Source organism: Colias philodice, chromosome 7 (assembly GCF_061535455.1).
Source record: "Colias philodice isolate Cphi_HAF_F1 chromosome 7, ilColPhil1 Martin Lab GWU primary, whole genome shotgun sequence".
In the NCBI taxonomy this organism is placed as follows: Eukaryota; Metazoa; Arthropoda; class Insecta; order Lepidoptera; family Pieridae; genus Colias; species Colias philodice.
This window is the reverse complement of record NC_143092.1, coordinates 7,121,469-7,141,357: the sequence shown is the minus strand read 5'-3', so window position 1 is coordinate 7,141,357 and position 19,889 is coordinate 7,121,469. Positions and strand designations below refer to the sequence as shown.

The 19,889-nt window shown below is 30.7% G+C and overlaps 1 protein-coding gene across 11 annotated transcripts in view; it reads right to left on the bottom strand.

Moving 5' to 3' along the window:
• spri (Src homology 2 domain-containing protein sprint) overlaps positions 1-19,889 on the bottom strand; it is a 196,090-nt gene that overhangs the window by 108,403 nt on the left and 67,798 nt on the right. For 3 of the 11 annotated variants that reach the window (XM_089697422.1, XM_089697424.1, XM_089697434.1), the window contains exon 1: positions 4,725-4,934. The exons of 7 other annotated variants lie outside the window; for them this stretch is intronic. The gene's annotated coding sequence lies outside the window, so the exon portion shown is untranslated. Of the gene's footprint in view, positions 1-4,724; positions 4,937-19,889 lie in introns of those variants that run through there. One more of the 11 variants, XM_089697423.1, reaches the window with a different exon arrangement.

Genomic DNA, 19,889 nt, shown 5'->3' with positions numbered 1-19,889 from the left:
ATTTTACATGAATTATGAACGTATGCATTATTGCTGCTATAAACTTGTAAAGCATGCACATGTTAACGTGTTTTTTGCTTACAAAAACAGCATTAACATCTCCTTTTTTTTGAATATTCTGTAGATTTTTTTTCTTTATAAGAAAAGAATAAGATTGTCATATATTTTTTTCAATTTGTAATCTGGGGATCATAGTAACTATTTCACCGACCTATAATGGGAGCAATTTTAAGCTTGTCGTTAAATTACAGAATTGCTGGATACCAGACAACCCTTGCAGCCATTTCGAAATGTATTCATAAGTTTAAAGGAACAAAAATAAATAATCATTCACAGGAAAAACTACGATAGAAATTCATTTTATAGCTGACATAGAATTCTTGCATTTACTTTTACTGCGTATGTTTAGAAGTTTCGTACTTCGTAAGTGAGTACCCGAAGTTGGATATTTGCGCAATGTCTAAGTATGCAATGATTGTTTATCTCAAAACTTTTTATAAAAGTTGTACAGCTAGCTTATTTCCCTAAAACTTCCAAATTATTCTTCTTGTCTCATACCTTGTACAATTATTATATACAAACGTAAATCTACAATAACTCATCTAAAGAAGAGGTAGTGTGAACAATTCATAAACGAATAACTATTTTCTGTAAATGGATGCGCCGCCAAGCCGAGTTGTTTCACAATTCATTCATTAGTCGTGACTTACCACGATACCATCGAGTTAGTTTATCAATGAACGTTATTACGACTTACGCCAAACTTGTAATCTTTTGAATATATTTCACGCTCTAATTTTTATTCCGTCGCGGTTTAGTCGGTGTCAATGTTATTTACCTAATTTTTACATTTAAACACACATTATACAATTGGAAATGCGTTTAACGTTACTTTAGAATATAACGATTAGGTAGTATTAGATAATGGATTAAACGTTTAACCAAATATGTTTAATGACGTGAAACAGTAAAAGTAAAAGTTTTTTGCATCTTTTTATAACAACAGGTAACTTGTGGTAAATTGCTAATCTACATTCTAACTACATATAACTATAATTTATCTCAAACCATGTCTATAAAACTTGTCCCTCTTTTAAATAAACAGGTAGCAAAACAAAACCAATTAACAAAGAAAAAACTTTACAAAAAACAAGCGAAGCACGTTAATAATTCAAACAGACTAACGAGTAACGAGTAAGTATATATCCAAAAATTGTGCGAACGTGACGAATTTATCAATTGGGCGAGACCAAACAAATTGAATAACCAAATACGGTGTTTTGAGAAAACAAAAGTTGACAGCTATATGGGTCCTGAGGCCTCTTTACCTAAGTAAAGAATATCAACTGGAGTGCTTATCAGAATTCAAGTCACGACGCACGCAGGAAGGCAAATGCCACAATGTGTTTCGCGACATCCGACTCTCCAGTAATATTTCTATTATTGATACTCATCGGACCCCAATCTTGTTTTGGGATGATGACAAGTCCACGTGTGTAATGTGTGAAACTGAGATTGTTATCATTTAAATTTATGTACACAAAATGGGAAGCGCGACGTGTCTAAATTATTTATGGTTTCTAGTCGAAATTATCTTAAAAATACTTGTTCAAGTTCAATAAATGTGACTGGGATAGTCATTTTTAACAGGAATTTTTAAAGATAAAAGTGCTGATTAATGTAAAGTAAAACATTAAAGCTAAAAATATGAATTAATACCCTCTCAATCTGTTGGTCTGGATAGATCATATTTCCTCTAAAAGATGAGAACTTTCAAAAAATTATAACACAATTTGTTAAGCGATGAAACTTGCCGGAAAAGAGCTCGCTATTAATCATTGGAAAGAAAATAACGAGACGCTATTCTCATCTTTTCAGAGAGCATTTATTATTCTACGGAGTTTATTTTTTCAAAGCTTAACAGAGATTGAGGAGCATTATTAATTCGTTTGCATAATGTCTTTATTGTTATAGCAATGGCACATTTAACTATACTTAGTCGAATTGCTATTATAAAGATTGAAATATTATTTTGAAGGTATAAACTGTATGATTTTGTTAACGTAGAAAAATATAGAGTAGGATTTTATACAAATTGAAGTAAGACTTATCTGGCTGGATACTGCTTCCCCAGACAAAATTGGCATGGTAAAAAACATAAATGGTAAAATCTTCACTGTCCTTTGTTGCGATTATTACATTTATGGGTAAATATATAGATTTGTTAAATTACTGGTTCTTCCTTTCGTCAATTTCATAGTGCTAAACTTTTGAGTTGGATAAAATTATCTTTTAAAATCTTAATGGGGAAAACAACCAAAAAACTGTTTAACATAGAATGCAACGTGCCGTATGTCAACTGTGCCTTATTAATATTAAAGACACTAACCAAAACAGGATCATTAAAACCAGCTCTCATTCTCAGAATTTGGCCACATCGAGTTTCGGTCGGGAGCTCTGAAGACAAACCGCTATGTGCAATATATGGCATGCAGAACAATGGGCATCGTTGTTCCGGAACGACCTTAAATGTACACATTAGCGAATGTTCCGCCACATCCGACGGCGCCATTAAAAACACATGAAAGTGCGAAAGACCAATAAACGGCCGAAGAAAACTTTTGAACGTTAATTAAACTACAAAACATCATCACCTTAGCAAATCGATGTTAATAACTCAAATATTATTGTGCATTCGATACAAGAACCTTGATTGCGGAGTCATGGCATTTCGTAACAATCGGACATTCCATCGCGGCGCAGTGCAACGCCCCTAAGATAGACCTGCACAGTTTACTGATCATAGAGACTTATAAACAATTTACTGATTCAATATACTCTTTTGATGGTGATATAGTTCTAGCGTTCTAGTCTGGTGCGACTTAAACGGCACTTAAAGTAAAACCGATAGACAAACTCGTCGCTACGGTTAATTAACATTTCCTTGTAACGTTGCTTTCAGGAAGTGTCTCATCTTTGCCTACAGTATCTTGTAAATGAAACGTTGTTGCAAAATTATTGACAACACGTGCGTTAAGTAGGCCGCTTGCGTAATCCGCAGTGGCAACTAGCAAAGATTGTTGTCCTCACAAGTTAATGTCTCAAATAACTAACGCGCCTCTCTCTAACGGTACAAGATGTTTTGCGCCCGCATTGTTTTGGCTATCATTTATTAAGTGTATAAAGAGGACTAAGCAATTTTGTCTCTCGGTTTTTTGTGTGAGAAGACAGAGCCGTTTATTAAATAAACGTTCAAGAATATGATACTCAGGAGCCATTCGTAACAATACAAATGTTAATAAGAGAACTTTTTGTTTGCCTTATTTGCTTTATTTGAGTAACGAAGGCAATTAAAAAAACAAATCAAACAATAACGTTAACATCTCAGATAAGATTTACTTATCGCTCGTTATCTATGCTTACACAATTTTAAACGATTTGGTATTTCTTTTTGGTCATTATTTCAATATGGAATATTAATTCTCGTATTTCACAGCGCAACAGTAATAATTTTATAGCCTTAATATCAAAAGCTTTGTTCCGCTGTATTTTAGCTTGTAAGGGATTATCGCTCCTATCCACAATTGAGGCCAGTAAGAGATGATGTATTGTTAATGCGAAATTCGTAGAAAAATCTAGTTGCCAATACAAAATAGGAAGGGGGAAGGCCAATGTCAACGACCTACACCCCGTGGTCTTAACAATAGAACACAAAAAGGGTCTTATGACGTAACAATTGGTGCTCGATGGTCAACAAATGCTGATAAGCTTGTGAGCTTCGACGCGTGCGCAATTCTGTATGCACCGGATTTCATTACAATAGGTATTAAATTGATTTATTGCCATAATCATGTCATATAAACATAAAAATATTTATTATTAGTATAATCAACGTGCAACTGACTTAACGTACCTACGATTGTTACTATTTTTTGGAAGGTTATTTTTTCTCCGTTACCATCAAAGTACTGAATGGGATTGGACAAAAAATTATTAGTAGCTGGATTATGACTTAGGAAGTAATTTATACTCGCTTACTTACATGAAATAACATACTTATGTGCGTTTACTACTAATAAATGTGAGGTAGCTAATTTATTACATCGAAGACACAACAATTGGAAATAAAAAGGCTTTAATTCAGAAGGTACAGTTATTTTAATCTTAACCTACCAATTCCTCTGCATAATAATTGTGTTCAGGGAACAAAATCAAATTTGGAGCGAATTAGGAGTAATTCATATTAGGGGTACGGTAAACCAGAACTTGGGGACTATGCCGATCAATTTCAAGGGTCCCCTTTCCTTATATTCAAATCCCTTTTTGTCTTTCATTTCATACACTCATTCTGTAGGCGCCTGTCAATTATTGATCAATGCACAAGCGATGTGTAATTCATTGCAATAAAGTACTTACCTAGTTGGAATTTATTTACAGTAATGTTTATATATTACATAGAATACCAATATGAAAAATCTACTGATAAGGATAAAATCCATCTATTAGATATATGTATGTTCTAAATAATAACAAACTACCTTCGTGCATTGCAGACGCATAACCAATACTTAAATAGTCGATAAGTTTTATCACTGCTGATAAAGCAACTGTGTTGATGATATCATTAAGGACATTCGTATACATCTATGAAAAAAATAAAATTAATCGAACAATTATTCATAGATAAGTAATAATAAAAAAAATGTAAACAAAATAATACGTACTAAAACTGTTGCAATCACTAAGCAAAATAAAAACACTATAACTGAACAAGCACAAAATAATAACTTGCAAAAATTACCAATGAACCCGCGAATTTTAGCACTTAACACAATACGACGATATCAAAAATTTCGTGTTGAAATTTGATATGTGTACGACAAAAACACAGCGAACCACAACGCACGGCGAACGAAAGGCAACTGACGGCTGTGCCGGCAAATACAGTAGCTAGCTCTATCTCTTTCCAATACGCATGTCCGGAACTAGACCCTTGCATGCACTAAAATAATATTTACCCTTATTAAAAAAGTACTGATTACATGCACAAGGTCAGATTGCAACATCAACCACGAAACTCGTTTTGCACCTGGGTTTTTATGTTACTGGTAATTTGGGACGAAGGGATTTTAATTCGAGCAAAAAGTGTACCTGTTTCGATTTTTTTGTGGAAGTTGTTAAAATCAACAAATGTTTTGAACAGCAAGCGTGTCAGGTGAAACTCCATTAATTTTAAAATCATATGCAAAAAATAATAATGCTCCTTTAGAATTCACCTGTGTGCTATTTTACCTGTATTTTGTTAACATAATCACTAATCAGATATTAATGCGCTATTTATAGTGTTACGTAAAATAAACACCAAAGAACTTTAATATTATAATTTAAATTATATTATATATATTTAAAAAAAATATTATAATCCAAACAAATTTCATCGAAAGATACCGCGTTAGTTAGATAGATAATCGTTAGATAATCGTTGTTACTTATTTCGCGTAGAATCCAGGCCATAATATCGCCTTTATTTTAAATTTGTATCTAATATATTTTTATTGAGAATAATTACTAAAGTACTTTTTTTATCAAACAGTTACATCTTCCTTCGCAATATGTTTAATAAGCGTAAGCAATCAACATTTTTTGTTAATTATTGTCGATTAATAATAATTATCAAAAAATGCATTGCTTGCCTGCAATTTGCGACACATATAGAGTTGCCAGTACGCCAATTATTATTGTTTGTAATTATAAAATAAAAATGCTTAAATAATTTTAACAGGTTCGCTGATAATGAAGTTATTTATTATATTTTTTGAGGTCCAATAATTATATAAGAAACTATCGAAATAGGGCTCCAAGAAAAATATTAGGTATATACTTATAATAATGATAATCCATTATCAAAATACTAGGTGAATTAGCCTAGGTGAAGCAGCATTGAATTGCTTCGGATATGGCTTTTAAGAGTATAATCTATGCTTCATTTGTAGATGTTAAATCTTCAAAGCTAAAAATTTATCAGAGTCGAGGAGCATTATCTGTCCATCGCTGACAAAAAGAAGTCCTGTATCAGCTGGCCTCCCTCAAAGAAAGAAACTAAAAAACAATCATCCAAACATAGTCATAAAACTAATCACTCAATTACCAACGATAATCCCTACTACATTGGTAACTCAATACTTTCTTGTCACTTTCACTAGATATCGCATATGGGACTGCAATGAAAGTGAACATTGTCACCGACTCAATTACAATACACAATGGGACTTGGGAGGTATGGGAGAACTCCACACTTTCAATATGTAGATTGGTATCGCTAATTTGGAAATCACGATCGCACCTATAGCCCTACTGCAGGCAAAGCGAAGGTACCTACTAGAAAACGTAGAACAGTTAATAACTGTGGATATCTTATATTTTATTTTTTATTCCTTTACTCAGGGGAATCCACAGGTTTATAATAAACAAGATCAACGAGTACTAAAGTAAGGAAGTTACGAGAAACGTAGCACAATTAATAACTGTGAAAATCTTATATTAATTTTATTTTTAAGTCATTTACCTACAAATACTGGAATCCACAAGTTTAGTCCTTTACCTAGTGGAATAAACAAGATCAATGAGCGTATTAAATAACAGTTACATCATATTAATTGGTAATTGATATGTCGGTAGCGGAAGCTTCTGATCTATAGTTCAATCTATAGTTCAATTAATTGTCATTTAAAACACCTACCAAAATTAATTAATATAATATTAATCAACCTCATGAACATGACATTCTTTCGATTCATTATTTACAGATAACAATTGCTAAATATGAATCCATGAATGAAACAAACGTCTTTAATGTTGTTCCCAAACTTCCTAGTTTAGAGATACGTTGAATAGTCGTGTCTGTTCTGAATAACCAAAGTAAACTATCCTCAAGGAACGTTCCCCATATATGTATGTATTATAGGTATATTCAGTACCTATTCATTTAATTTACTAACATTCAAAATCTGTTCCAAACATATTATGTGGGTAGTAAAGACATATTAGGTTAACCTGTTTGAGAAACATAAAAATGGTAAATAAGTACTATAAAAGAAGGCAAAGTAGTCGTAGATGTTAATTTGTAGAGTACCTTTAGATATTAAATACATTATACACACTTTACGAACTTATAACACCACAATATTTTATAACACATTATAATATTTTATTCATCCTAATAACACCAGCTACCGGGCTACGTAATTCTAACTGCTCACACTTGTTATAAAATTTCCTGTTATAAGTTGTTACAGAGTGGTGTAAATGACCTTTAACTCTGACTGACACTTTCTACATTTTTCCAACTGTACGATAACATGAGCGCTGACAGAAAATTGTACTAGTAAACTTATTAGATTTATTTTAAATAGATCGCTTATGCAGAGATGTAAATAACCAATATAGATGGGCAAATAAAAATCGGAGTAGTTCAATGAAATTAAAATTATTTTTGTGCCCTTTCGATTATAAAGAACTACGGAAAATAATTTTTCATAGGCTGTTCGTGAAATAATGTTAACACGAGTAAATAGTCGTTAAATTAAACAACTTGTTACTCAAAACAACACCAATAAATCAATCAAAATTTTATTTTTCCTTATTATTCGGGGACTTATTACAAAACTTAACAGCTTCGGCGATATTGCGTTAAAAGTTCAATCACGATCAAGTTGACATTGAAGAGAATCGTATGTTATGTTAATAGCATAAGTACGTCTGTCCTTGAATATGGGATGTGTATACCAACTCTATATTATTATTTATGTCTATATGGTCTAGTCACTAGTGTATTGGACTATCTTTGGTTGTTCTGGAAAGCTATTATAAAAACAACGTTTGTACTAACAGTATAATAGATTTTCAATTGAAAATTTACGGAAAAGTTGATTTTGATTATCTTGGCCAGTAATTATTATAAATGTTGTGAGCTCTATATTACATACTGTTCTTAATTTACAATTTGTAATCACTTTTTTTAAACCTCTTTTCATCAAAAATAAATAATAACCCAATGATATTATACATACAAACTAATAACCTACAAAATAATCTAATTAATTTCCATATAAAACATATTGAAATACATTTAAAAGAAGCAAGATTGAGCGAGAGACTAAAATATATATAAAACACGCATCAATTTTGCATGCACACAATGTGAATACCTATTGAAACCGCAGTTTCATAGTTACAAGGCAAATGCATTTTCCACAAGCATTTTCATATTAGCCTGAATATCAATATTGTTACTTATACAGAGAATTTCATTTCAACATCCCAACCATTACTTTATTTGACCTGCATGAATATTACTTCGCCCTTATAAAACATCAATGTAAAGAACAGTTGCGTATTTTCCGCTAAGGCTTCGAAGTCGTAACTTTCATAATAAAGTTCTATGCAATAACGTTTCCGCACTTTACGTCTGTTTATCGGAGCAATTCAAATACAAAGATTTTACTATGTGGGGAATGGGGAGACCTTTATGATTATATGCCAATGAAATTGCCTTTATTTTTGTATATTTGCATAGTCATAGAAAATACTGTCCATTGGCAATCATACAGACGAAAAATACGTATATATCTGTTTAAAACATATTGGAACCCTAGAAATGCCTAGAATGCAGCGGAATAAAAGTATTAGGAACATAGAGATAGGTTAAGAATTGTAATTTTTTAGAAACCAGTCTATACACATAGGTACATTTTTTCATAATATCAGGTAGAGTTAATATTAATTAATTAATTACATAGAGTCTTTAATATTTATTATTTTAAATATTCAATTTAATAATAAAGAAGAATACGAATAGCTGATTGCAAATTATTATTATTGTGTCAAAACATTGCTATAAAGCTGAACCTCGATCTCAGCTGCTCTTCTAAAAAAATATTGTCGTCCATAGTCGTTCCGGAATTATCATAAACTGCCCCCATTAAGCCATAAAACGATAAATATGTTGTAAAACCATAAACGGAGGCAGCGATCCATGTCATAAATTTGCCGAATTGGCGCACTTTGTAACAACTATCGTTACCCACTTACCAGTTATATAATAAAGAGGACAATATATTTTTTAAGGAAAAAAAGCTGAACGTTTCGCCACCCTGAAAGCAGAGGTCGTTGACAGGAACTTGAAAATATAAATACGATTATGGAAAAAGAAATGGGATTTGGGAACCGTCCGCAATTTTTGTGGATCCGCTCTTTATTGAGAAAAGGACTTTCATAAATGAATATCTTTGACAAAAAACTGAAGGTTTATCAGCATATAAGTAGTTGTGGGCAAGAGGGTCGATATAATTGTGTTATTATAATAAATATACAGCCACAGATAATATATTATGTAATACTATAATAGATAGTAAGTATAATCTTTGTTATAACAATCCGTATTGCGAATTGTTACACATTGGTTGTTTTTTAAATTTAAAATTAGGCATCAGTCATATAGAAAACGTATAGGTTTTGGATAACAATTTCTATATAATATGTAATCACATGTTACAAAATCGTATCAATCAACATATTTCAATCAATGGATAATTAAAATCCATTCGCTAACGATTCGAACAATTAAAAAGTTTTAATCAATTTAATGCGAATCTCAAGCAAAGTTCCCTGCGTAATCAATACTTGATAAACTCTGTGAATTTTTAACAATTGGTAATGAAATTTCTTATAATTTAACGACGGCAATAAGGGATGGAATATAAATTATATTAAGTAGGTACGGGGCCCTGACATTACACCCCTCGGAAGTTTATTAATTTTAAGTACCAATAATATTATTTGAGCACGTATTGGTCGTTAATGAACCTTTATATAATTAACGATTTCATTAATTTCCAACAGATTAGATGTTTTCTGTTGTAATTGAAATAATTGTAACAAGTGGAGTCTATTTATAATTGTTGTAGAAACTTACTTGTGTAGTGCCAATGACAATAGTTGATTGTTAGTCTATTTAAAAGTATAAGAAAAATATTCATATTTAATTATTTAAAATAATGGATATCAATAAAATATATGATAATAGATATTATGAATTATTATAATAACTTGTTCCTTATGAAATTGTAATAGCAAAGTGCGATTACGAATAATTTGCCCATGTACAAAGGCTACAATTACTAATCAAACAAGTAGAATTAAAATATTCTAAACGCTATTGATATTAATAAACATAATATGTAATACATAATGTGTTATTAAAATTAAATATTAGATATTCTTCAATGTTTTACTGAATATCGGATATAAATAAAATAAACCTTTTAGTTGAACGATCCAAATTACATTGCTCTTACACGTTTCAGTACCACTCATTCCAACAAAAGTTTCATGTGAATTTTATATGCAATGTAAAAGCACTCCATATGTGACTAATGTAGCATTAAGTCGGACCATATTTTTATACCAGTAGCCCAATCGTATTAAAATTATGATATAAACGTAATAGTAATCATTTAAAAAATACATAAATGTGTAATAGAGTGTGTAGAGTATAAACTTAATAACTTTTAGTTTAAATATATTTTGTAGTAACTAGTTCGTACTTACTTACATTCACAATATTTATTGATTAAAAATGAACATGAAACAGATTTCCTTCCCAGACAGTCACTTTATTTAAATTGGTTAATTTTATTACCACGAGAACGTAGTGAAGCGTCCTTAGAATATTCGCTTATTCAATAGTACCTACTAAATGGATCCTTTGTTACCTGAGAGTGAATTCATTAACAAACTACGTGTTCCCGAGACATCTTACATTTTAATTTACAGAAACTAGAATAGAACGTAACCCCTTCGCATGAAATACTAATTTTGCTTGGACTGGCTGATAATATTTATATGATAGACTATAGAGTATCATTAGCTTAGACCATACAATTAAGGGTTGAATGTCTTAATCTTGTTTAAGAATAATTGTAGAGTTGATAATTTTAAAATTAAAATGTTGTATGAATAATCATAAAGAGTACTAAGAAAACGTTGACGTAAATACAGTAATTAGCTAGGCACCTTTAAAATAAATACCTGTGTTTACTTCACAACCAGAATCAGGAGTCAGGTCAGGAGAATCAATTTACCTGCAACAAAGGTAGAAATGTTTAATCATTACAAAAATCCAATTAAAAACTAAAATGAAGCTTACAACTTTTCATTAGACGCCGCGCCGTCGATACATCAAAATGAATCGCCTGTCATTCTATTCATAGCAACGACGCGCATCCTATGCAGGAAAATAATGGGTGTCAGGCGTCGCAAAATTAATAACAGTAGTGGCTATTATCGAGAATAATATTTATAATGGCTAAAATATTTTATATTTTATTTTCAATAAAGTCGCAAAAATAAAGTATATTTAAAAATAAGATAAATCCAAAACGCGCTCTACCACGCTGTACACGCTGTATACCTATGTGTATACTCTTAATAAATCAGACTAAATCAAAATAAACTTTCCAGATATTATTATGTTATAACTTATAATACCTAATTAAAATTATGAATTATGATGCAAAGTATGAAAGTAAACTAAAACATTTTCAAAATATTCAGGCATAAGTAACCACTATAATACGGAACATACGTGACTTATAAATATTATTCGAGTCTTTAACATCTTACATTTGGTATGAATGTTTCAGAACTTTCCAGACTTTAATCGAGTTAGGTATTTAAATTGTAGGCGTTAGGAAAAAAATCTTAAAAAGCTATTAAAGTCTTAAGGCGCGTTTAATTAAAGCTGTCGGAGGCTGGTCACGGGTTGTCAAGGGGACGCGACGGTAGTTGGTAGACGGAAAAATAATAACGATCAGAAAGAAGTCAGACGAAAGAAAATTGCACCCTTATCTTCGCGTCCGGCTTTCGGTCGTGTGCCGCATTTAATTTTTCATACAATATTTACAATTGTGTCGGTTGATTCTAGGAATACGTTACTTTTATTTTATGTAGACCGTATACAGTGGGTTAGTTGTTTACAAGTGAATAGTGATGATATAACATGGGAATTGAGTTTATTAATACACTTAATAATTAGGCAGTTTAGTTTATTTTAGGCCTTTCGTCATCCGTTGTACTAGAAATAAAGTAAAAACTATTCGTATCTGTAAATAAGAAACCAGAATAAGTCAATTTATTATTGTTCGTATAATACGTAAACGTTTTAATACGTAAACTAAACACTAAAACATAGCAGTTTTAACCAGTTTAAATAAATGTTAATAAAATGTGAAACTATTTATTAGCACCATCTATGTATGTACATATTTATCTAATTATATTTAACACACACTTCGTAGAATAGTGCGTGTTCTCAATACACTGATCATCATTTGTTTGACTTGGGTCGGAGAGCCGAGACGTCTAATTGAAACAAATATTTGTCCCAACACTCCTTCGTTGGATTCGTGTGAATAGTATTCACATCTCGAATAAGCATTTTAGACTCATATTATGAAAGTTGTCTGGGTATTTGCAGTAAAAATAACAGAGTTTATTGGAGCTTTGCGATCATTTCTAATACGAGTTTGGTTTTCCCTTATATTTAAACATAATAAAAAGGTAATAACTATATATTTATTACTAAGAAAGGCTGTTTAATAAATAATAATGATCAAATATAAATAGACGTGTCGTTAAAAGCTTTTATGAATAAAGGTTAGTATCCTGAGAAAATATTGACTTAGCTTTTAAAGTCTCTTTGGCGTAGTATAAAGTTATAAGCCAATAATCTTTATATTCAATATTTTATTAAGATGCCGCCACTTTTTAAAGAAGTTAGTGTAGGTAGGTTGTTAAAATTTGATGAAAAGGAATCCACTCTTGAACTGTCGATAATCTTACACATATAAAAATTATCTACATATAAAAATACCATTTACCCAAATCAATATAGTAAATCTCTTACATAATATAGCTTTGTGTCCTTAAAAGAAGATATTTCTCGTAAACGATAGATACACGGGTTTCGTTTCTAGGTTATAAATTTAGTCTTCAAATTGCAGACGATGTCCTAGAATCTAGATTCAAGAAGTCCCTTAAAGAGCCTATTCACAATCAATCAACTTCACTGGCTCTGAGTGGCGCTTAGATAAATCACGACCCAATTCCGTTGTAGCATTGCTTTTAATTGAAATTAATCAGTTCTCATTAACACGAATTGACAATCGCTTTTAGATGTATCAAATGCGTTTAGAAATGTGTCATTGTGGTTAGAATAAGTGTTGCTGATCCATATGGTAGCCTGGAATATCATTAAACATTTTTATTTACTGGCTGTTTTATCAAACATAGGGCCACATTAATTTTGAACAGGCAAACAGACACATAGACACACAATTCGTACAGAAAAATCAATAATTCAGACTCATGCAGTGCACCTTTTCTGCAGTTAAGTTTATGAATAAAAAAAATAATTGTAAGCTTTTCAATAACTATAAATAGGTAATGATTTCCGTAATTTAATTTAAACTAAGTTCGATTTTAATGTTATAACATTGATATATATGTAATTTATTACGATTACAAATTCATAAATTCATGCCTGTAAAACGAAATATTGTATTTATCGAGGCATATTGCATATTCAATTGCCCCTTAGGAAAGAGACAATTTTGATCAAACTTTATCAATAGCCATTATTAATTTCCTTTCCTAGAATTATTAAAAGTCAAATATGCAAAATTGTTCGTGAGTTATAAAGCAAAATTAGTCGAACTTGGCCTTCAGAGCACCTGCCTGAAATAACTTTAGAAACTTTCTTCACAAAAGCGCTGATTCTTGAACGAATATAAACTAAAATTTATCGTATAAAATTGTATTCTAAACAACGATTTTATTTTTCTTTAGTATTTAATAAAGCTTAATCTTATTGGGATTCAATAAAGATGTTTCAAACTGAACCTTGTTTGAGAAAAGCTGCAATTCTTTATTCCGGGCAACAAATTTTAGACATAAGTACTTATTTTATTGTAATAAAATAAAGCAGTAAATAAAGAAGAATAGACTTAAGTTAGTGATACCGAATAGATAAGAATTAGAAAGGAAGAAGAAAGAAGAAGAGGAAGCATAGACAGCTTCACTTTTTAATTGTTTAAAAGTTTGAAATTGGCCATAAAAATGGCATTGAAGAAAGCAATATACCTATATGGACCGCTGGGTTAGCTATGATAATTTTAATTCGCTACTTGAACTTTGAGAAGTTATAAAAAGAGTACTCAATATAAAAAAGCTGCCCCAAATAAGCAAAAACTAGTCATCAGTATTTCTAGAAAGTACTAATTCAACTTTGACCCAAGTAGCGCCATTGAGGAAATGTTCATTAGGTGGCAGTCGAGTCGACAAGTGGCCGCTAATGAGACAGAGTGTGCCATTTTAATGAGACGTATGCTATGTACGCATTTTGGAACGAAATAAAATTCTTATATTTCTTTTATTTTTATTGGGGGTATGCATTTTCTGGTTCTGAATGGATTCGGCTGCATGTTTGTGTATGAATATGATGTCTATTAAGATATAAAGTACTTATTAAGTGTGAAGTTTAGCTTAAGCCTTCGATCAATAAAGACAATAAATTGGTTTCAATTGTGAAAGAATTAAAATAGTTGATGAATTATAAAAATGCACGTACTACATAAAAACACAAAGTTCTTATTCCCAACTCTATTCCTTCTGTTCTGAACTTGCATCGGTAACAAGGAAACAATTCTGCCCGTGTATTTCTTAATTTATTACACTAAGCACATCTAGTCCGTAAACAGACTAAGTGCTAGTCTGTCACGCCCTAGGGCACAACTATTCACAACAATCCAATTATTTAGACAATCAACTTCAACAACTTCAGACAGGTAAGCTGGCCACGAGTCCCTTGGCGCCGCACCGACTTCATTAACCGTTTAAAGATTAATGTAATAGTTTATTATTGTTATTTTGTGTATATGAAGCCTAGAAAAAACACTATATCTAGGTACCTACTTATAATTTATTCCCAATAGGTATTATATTACGGTCGTTGTATACCAAAATGCTTGTTTATTTGAGTTGTGCATTATTAAAATGAAATATGTTATTCTTTTTTTTTACATTCTGCAAACGATAAATGTTAAGGAAGGTAAAGGAAATATCTGTGATCTTTATTTATACTCTAAAAGCATTAAGATGATTTGAAATGCATTACTTCATAAAAAAGCTCAGCTTTAAATAGCTTCGCGTAAGATTAACAACTTATTAGCATTTTAATCAAGATGCTTAGTATCTACCTTTAATCCATTTTGTTAAAAATATTTGGATTCATAATTTTCTTCCAAACTTTTTTAATTTACTAAAACAATGTAATAAGAATTGCTTTAAAACTATTAGGTGTGTTTTCACGATAGAGATAACAAAGGTACGCTTCTCTACAGCCCTTAATTAAATACCTAGGCACTTAGTATTCATAACACATTTATATGACAACTGCATAGTAAACGTTAGTCGAAGGTAAATTTATAGACGAGAACTGAAATACCTGTGTATGTTAATTTGTCTTTGAGACTGCATACTATTGTAGTTACTATTCAGTTAATTTAGCTATTTTAGTACTCATATTTGCATACGTTAGTATAAGTTTTGAATATGAATACATTAATAGATAGACTGATTATTTATAAAGTCGGATTATTTACACTATTTTTAATTGAGTAAGGTAAGCTTTTGCAATATCAAAAAAGCTCACATAAATTTAATAAGGCTGTTAAATCAAGGAGTGTTTCAAGTTTCGATAGCTGACAAAGATCAATTTAAATAAATACATACCTACATCCATTATCATATTATGTACTTACAGTCTGTGTTTTGTTACAGTATGAGAAGTTTGATCTTAGATACTTTTACGTATGTAGTTACTGATACGTAAATCTTATATATAAAATTCTCGTGTCACAATGTTAGTCTGCATACTCCTCCGAAACGGGTGGACCGATTCTCATGAAATTTTCTGTGCATATCGGGTAAGTCTGAGAATCGGCCAACATCTATTTTTCATATGTACCACGGGCGAAGCCGGGGCGGACCGCTAGTATTCTATAAAAATGCCAATGCATATTATTTAGCGCTACATTTCTATAGAAAAAAAATCTACCGACTTCAGTCTTTATTTATCTCTGAGTAACAAATTGTATCATTATTCATTAAATACAGTAGACCTGACGCCTAGCCAGTAATTAAAATTACCATTTCCAGCAGTTTCGTAATCAGAAGTATAATTTAATGAACAGCGTGGGTGTTGCTTGCACCACGTCTTATTGCTTGGTGCAGTTATGTATTAAACCTCATCTAAAAAGCTATAATCGTAAAAACTTTATACATAGTATAATGTACTAGCATCTATGTATGAAAAACTCCGTAATAAAATGTAAAAAATATTTATGTGGAAACTTAACTCTAACTCGAGTCTAGATTTTAGAAGTTAAAAATTGTATATCAAAATAACAAATATAAGTAAATAAAATATAATACCACATTATAAGTACTTACGTTAGTGTAATGGTATCAGTATTATTCGATATACAACGGAAAAGCTTTTATATTTAGGACTTCAGTATATCAAGTTGAGACACTATCTTTGCAACCGAACATACTAGAAAATATACTAGAAAAATGATTGTAACCCAATATGAAATGCAACTGCTAACCATCGACTATTATTTCACGCCAGACAAATAGTACTATTCATATACTTAATATAAATATATAATGCAAAGTGCATAGTGCATTTGTAATATAAATTCCTCGACGCATACCGCATTACCCCACACTAGTATAACCGCAATGTATACCGATGTTTATTATGAAAGCAAATATTTGGCGGCGAGTGCATCTCCCTGGTATATTTGCTTACCTATTAAACCGTAATGATAATAGTTTTGTTTTAGTATCGGTTAATTTTACATTAGACTGATAAGGTTCCATGTCACTAGTACTATTATTATTGTACTGTACTTTACGGTATTCTTTCAGTTATATCACGAAAGCAAATAATTACCATGTATGATAAGTTGAATTGATTAATTAATGAAACAATAGTTTTAATCTTTTTAAATATTTTATCAATAGGTAGAGTTAGTAACAAAAAAGGAAATAATTCACATAAACTATTACAATTATGGCTTTACAAATTGGTATTATTTAACATCGATGAAGACAATCGTTTATTTAATTTGATATCCTTTAAAAACATGAACTACTTTACATAAATAAATTGCATTCTGCTTTTCATATCACACTCAATGGGTGTACTCAATCCAACCAACTTAAAAAGCAAATAAGATTGAAACAAATAAATCGCCGTTTAGAAATATCCAGTGACGTTTATGTAAATATCAAAACATTTACAAATTGAACGAGCTATGGAACCGATCCAAATATTTGCTGTTACGATTGAGAATATTGTACGATTCTGTTTATTGCTTTATGAGGATTTGACTTTATCACAAATACAAAGCTTTCTTTGCAATAAATTTACAGCGAACGGCGAACCACAATATTGTAAGTGTGAAAATTACGGTTTGTGTAAAAATATCGTGTCGAAGTTTCGAACTGTCCAATTAACATGAAATTGGAAATGTTTGCCTTTTCAAAAATATGACCAAAATCCTCAGTCAATTAACCTAAGAGTAGCCCGGAATAAACCAAAAATCAAAAATGCTCAAAATAATATGACATTTTTACAGTAACTACCTATCTCTGGCCATAGATAATAATTGCTACTTAACAAAAACAATCCTCATCAACTGAATTACTCAAAAGCCCTTTAAAGTTAAAAAGCTTCATTGTTTTCCTTTTGTTGATACAACGACGAAAAGCATAACAGAGTCAGAGTAACGATGGTCATAACTTCTATGTGCAATGTGTACATTGTCTTCAATTACTAGCGGTACGCCCCGGCTACGCCCATGGTAAATATTTACGTTTTCCGGGATAAAATATAGCATATACGGATTCGGAAGAATCCCTCTAAGTAATGGTACAAGAAATTTTGAAATCGGTCAATAGTTTTTCAGCCAATTCAATACAAAAATGCAAAGGTTTCCTCTTTATCATATTAGTATAGATTATTTCTAAGTAAGTTTTTGCGACAAATACGAAATTATAGAGCAAATACGATTAACGATAGCTTTTAAATAAGTATTAATTTTCAAAGTTTACTTCCATAACCGTGACACCGATTACCCTATTTTAACTACATAATATACATATTTAACTCTATATTAGTTAGCCTATAGTAACTGGTTTTACAAATATAAAACTTGATTAACCTATATCAACGTACTGCAAAGGGAAATTCATTTCCTACGAAGGCACATGTTCGTCGTTTTTACTGTATGTTTGTAAGAGAAGAGGAAGTAACTTTCTAGCAAATACATTGCGACTTCACTGTATTTTTGTATTTTAACAGACTTCCTCGAAATAGCAAGGTTTTCAATCTAACATTTGGATTTGTTTTAAAAATGGATGCCACAGCGAAAATTTAAAAGAGTTTTGTGAAATTGGTAGCTAATTTCGGTTTTTTAGTATGTATACAAAATAAGTAAAAGTGTAATATTATACATGGATATAATATTATATTTATTAAAACCCATAATTATTATATATAATATAATAATTATTGGATTTACATGGGATGTATTTTTAAAGTGTACTTTGAAGAGCAAGAGCTTTGTTGCTCTACCTACCAATAAAAACATTGAAAGTTTATATTTTGATATATGTACTTACTTAAACTTTTAAATAAAACTAAATTATATTTCAACGAATAAACAAACGAATACATTGTAGATAAGATACAATTTGTATATTTACTTTGAAACAAGTATTGAGAAAACTATGTAAAGAGAAACCTACACCCAAGAGTTTCGTTAAGTTTTAATGGACCGCTTTAAACTTAACCATTGTTCTGTAGTTTGAAAATTGTTTATGTGTAAAAAATACACTAGGACTAGAAGGCTCAACACGAGTCCATATCAAGCTTGAGGAATTATCAAAGAAGTTTTGAAAAATGGTTGAAGTTTGTACCGAAACTGAAAAAAGTATCACGTAATTTTTTAAAAGGAAAATTACTTACAAATAGTTGTATATTGCTCTATTAATAATTTGTACATTTTCGTTAAAACTTTATCAAAAATATGGTTGATGGCAAATGACACTTAAAAACAAACTTTGTAAGTAAGGAATTTAGAATGTACTGATTTTTTACAGTTCAATTTTCATTAAAAATGTATCAAAATACAGGTTTATTTCATATCTACATCTTGTCAATATTGTATCCTTGCTAACAACTTTCAAATATTATAATTTGTAGTTTAAATTCGATCCAATGGATAAGGTTTGTGTTTCTGTTTGTAAGTCTGTCAGACACGTTTATGAAAACAAATTTACTAGCATAATACCCAGGTGTACATGTCATTTAATATCATATTGACAAAGACTAGTTGAGCTTACGTAAAATTGAGTGGATAATAATTCGGTAAATAAAGCTGCTTACCCGTTGTTGATATTGTTCACAATAACATAATATGAGTAGGACATTCTCTTTTCTTTTCCTTTTTTTTTTTACATATTATTTGCTGTTTTGAACTTAAATATTATATCATTGTCCTGTATGGAAAATCACAGCTTAAACAGTATACAAAAAAAAATACAAAAACTGGTTCAAATCAGAAATTATCAGCAAAAATTTTGCAAACGTCGATAACGATAACATACAAATTAGGGTTTCTGACACGATTTAAGTTCAAACCGAAGTTTTGCGATAAACAGAGTTACCGTTCGTTTTATTTGCTACTTGTGTTACAATA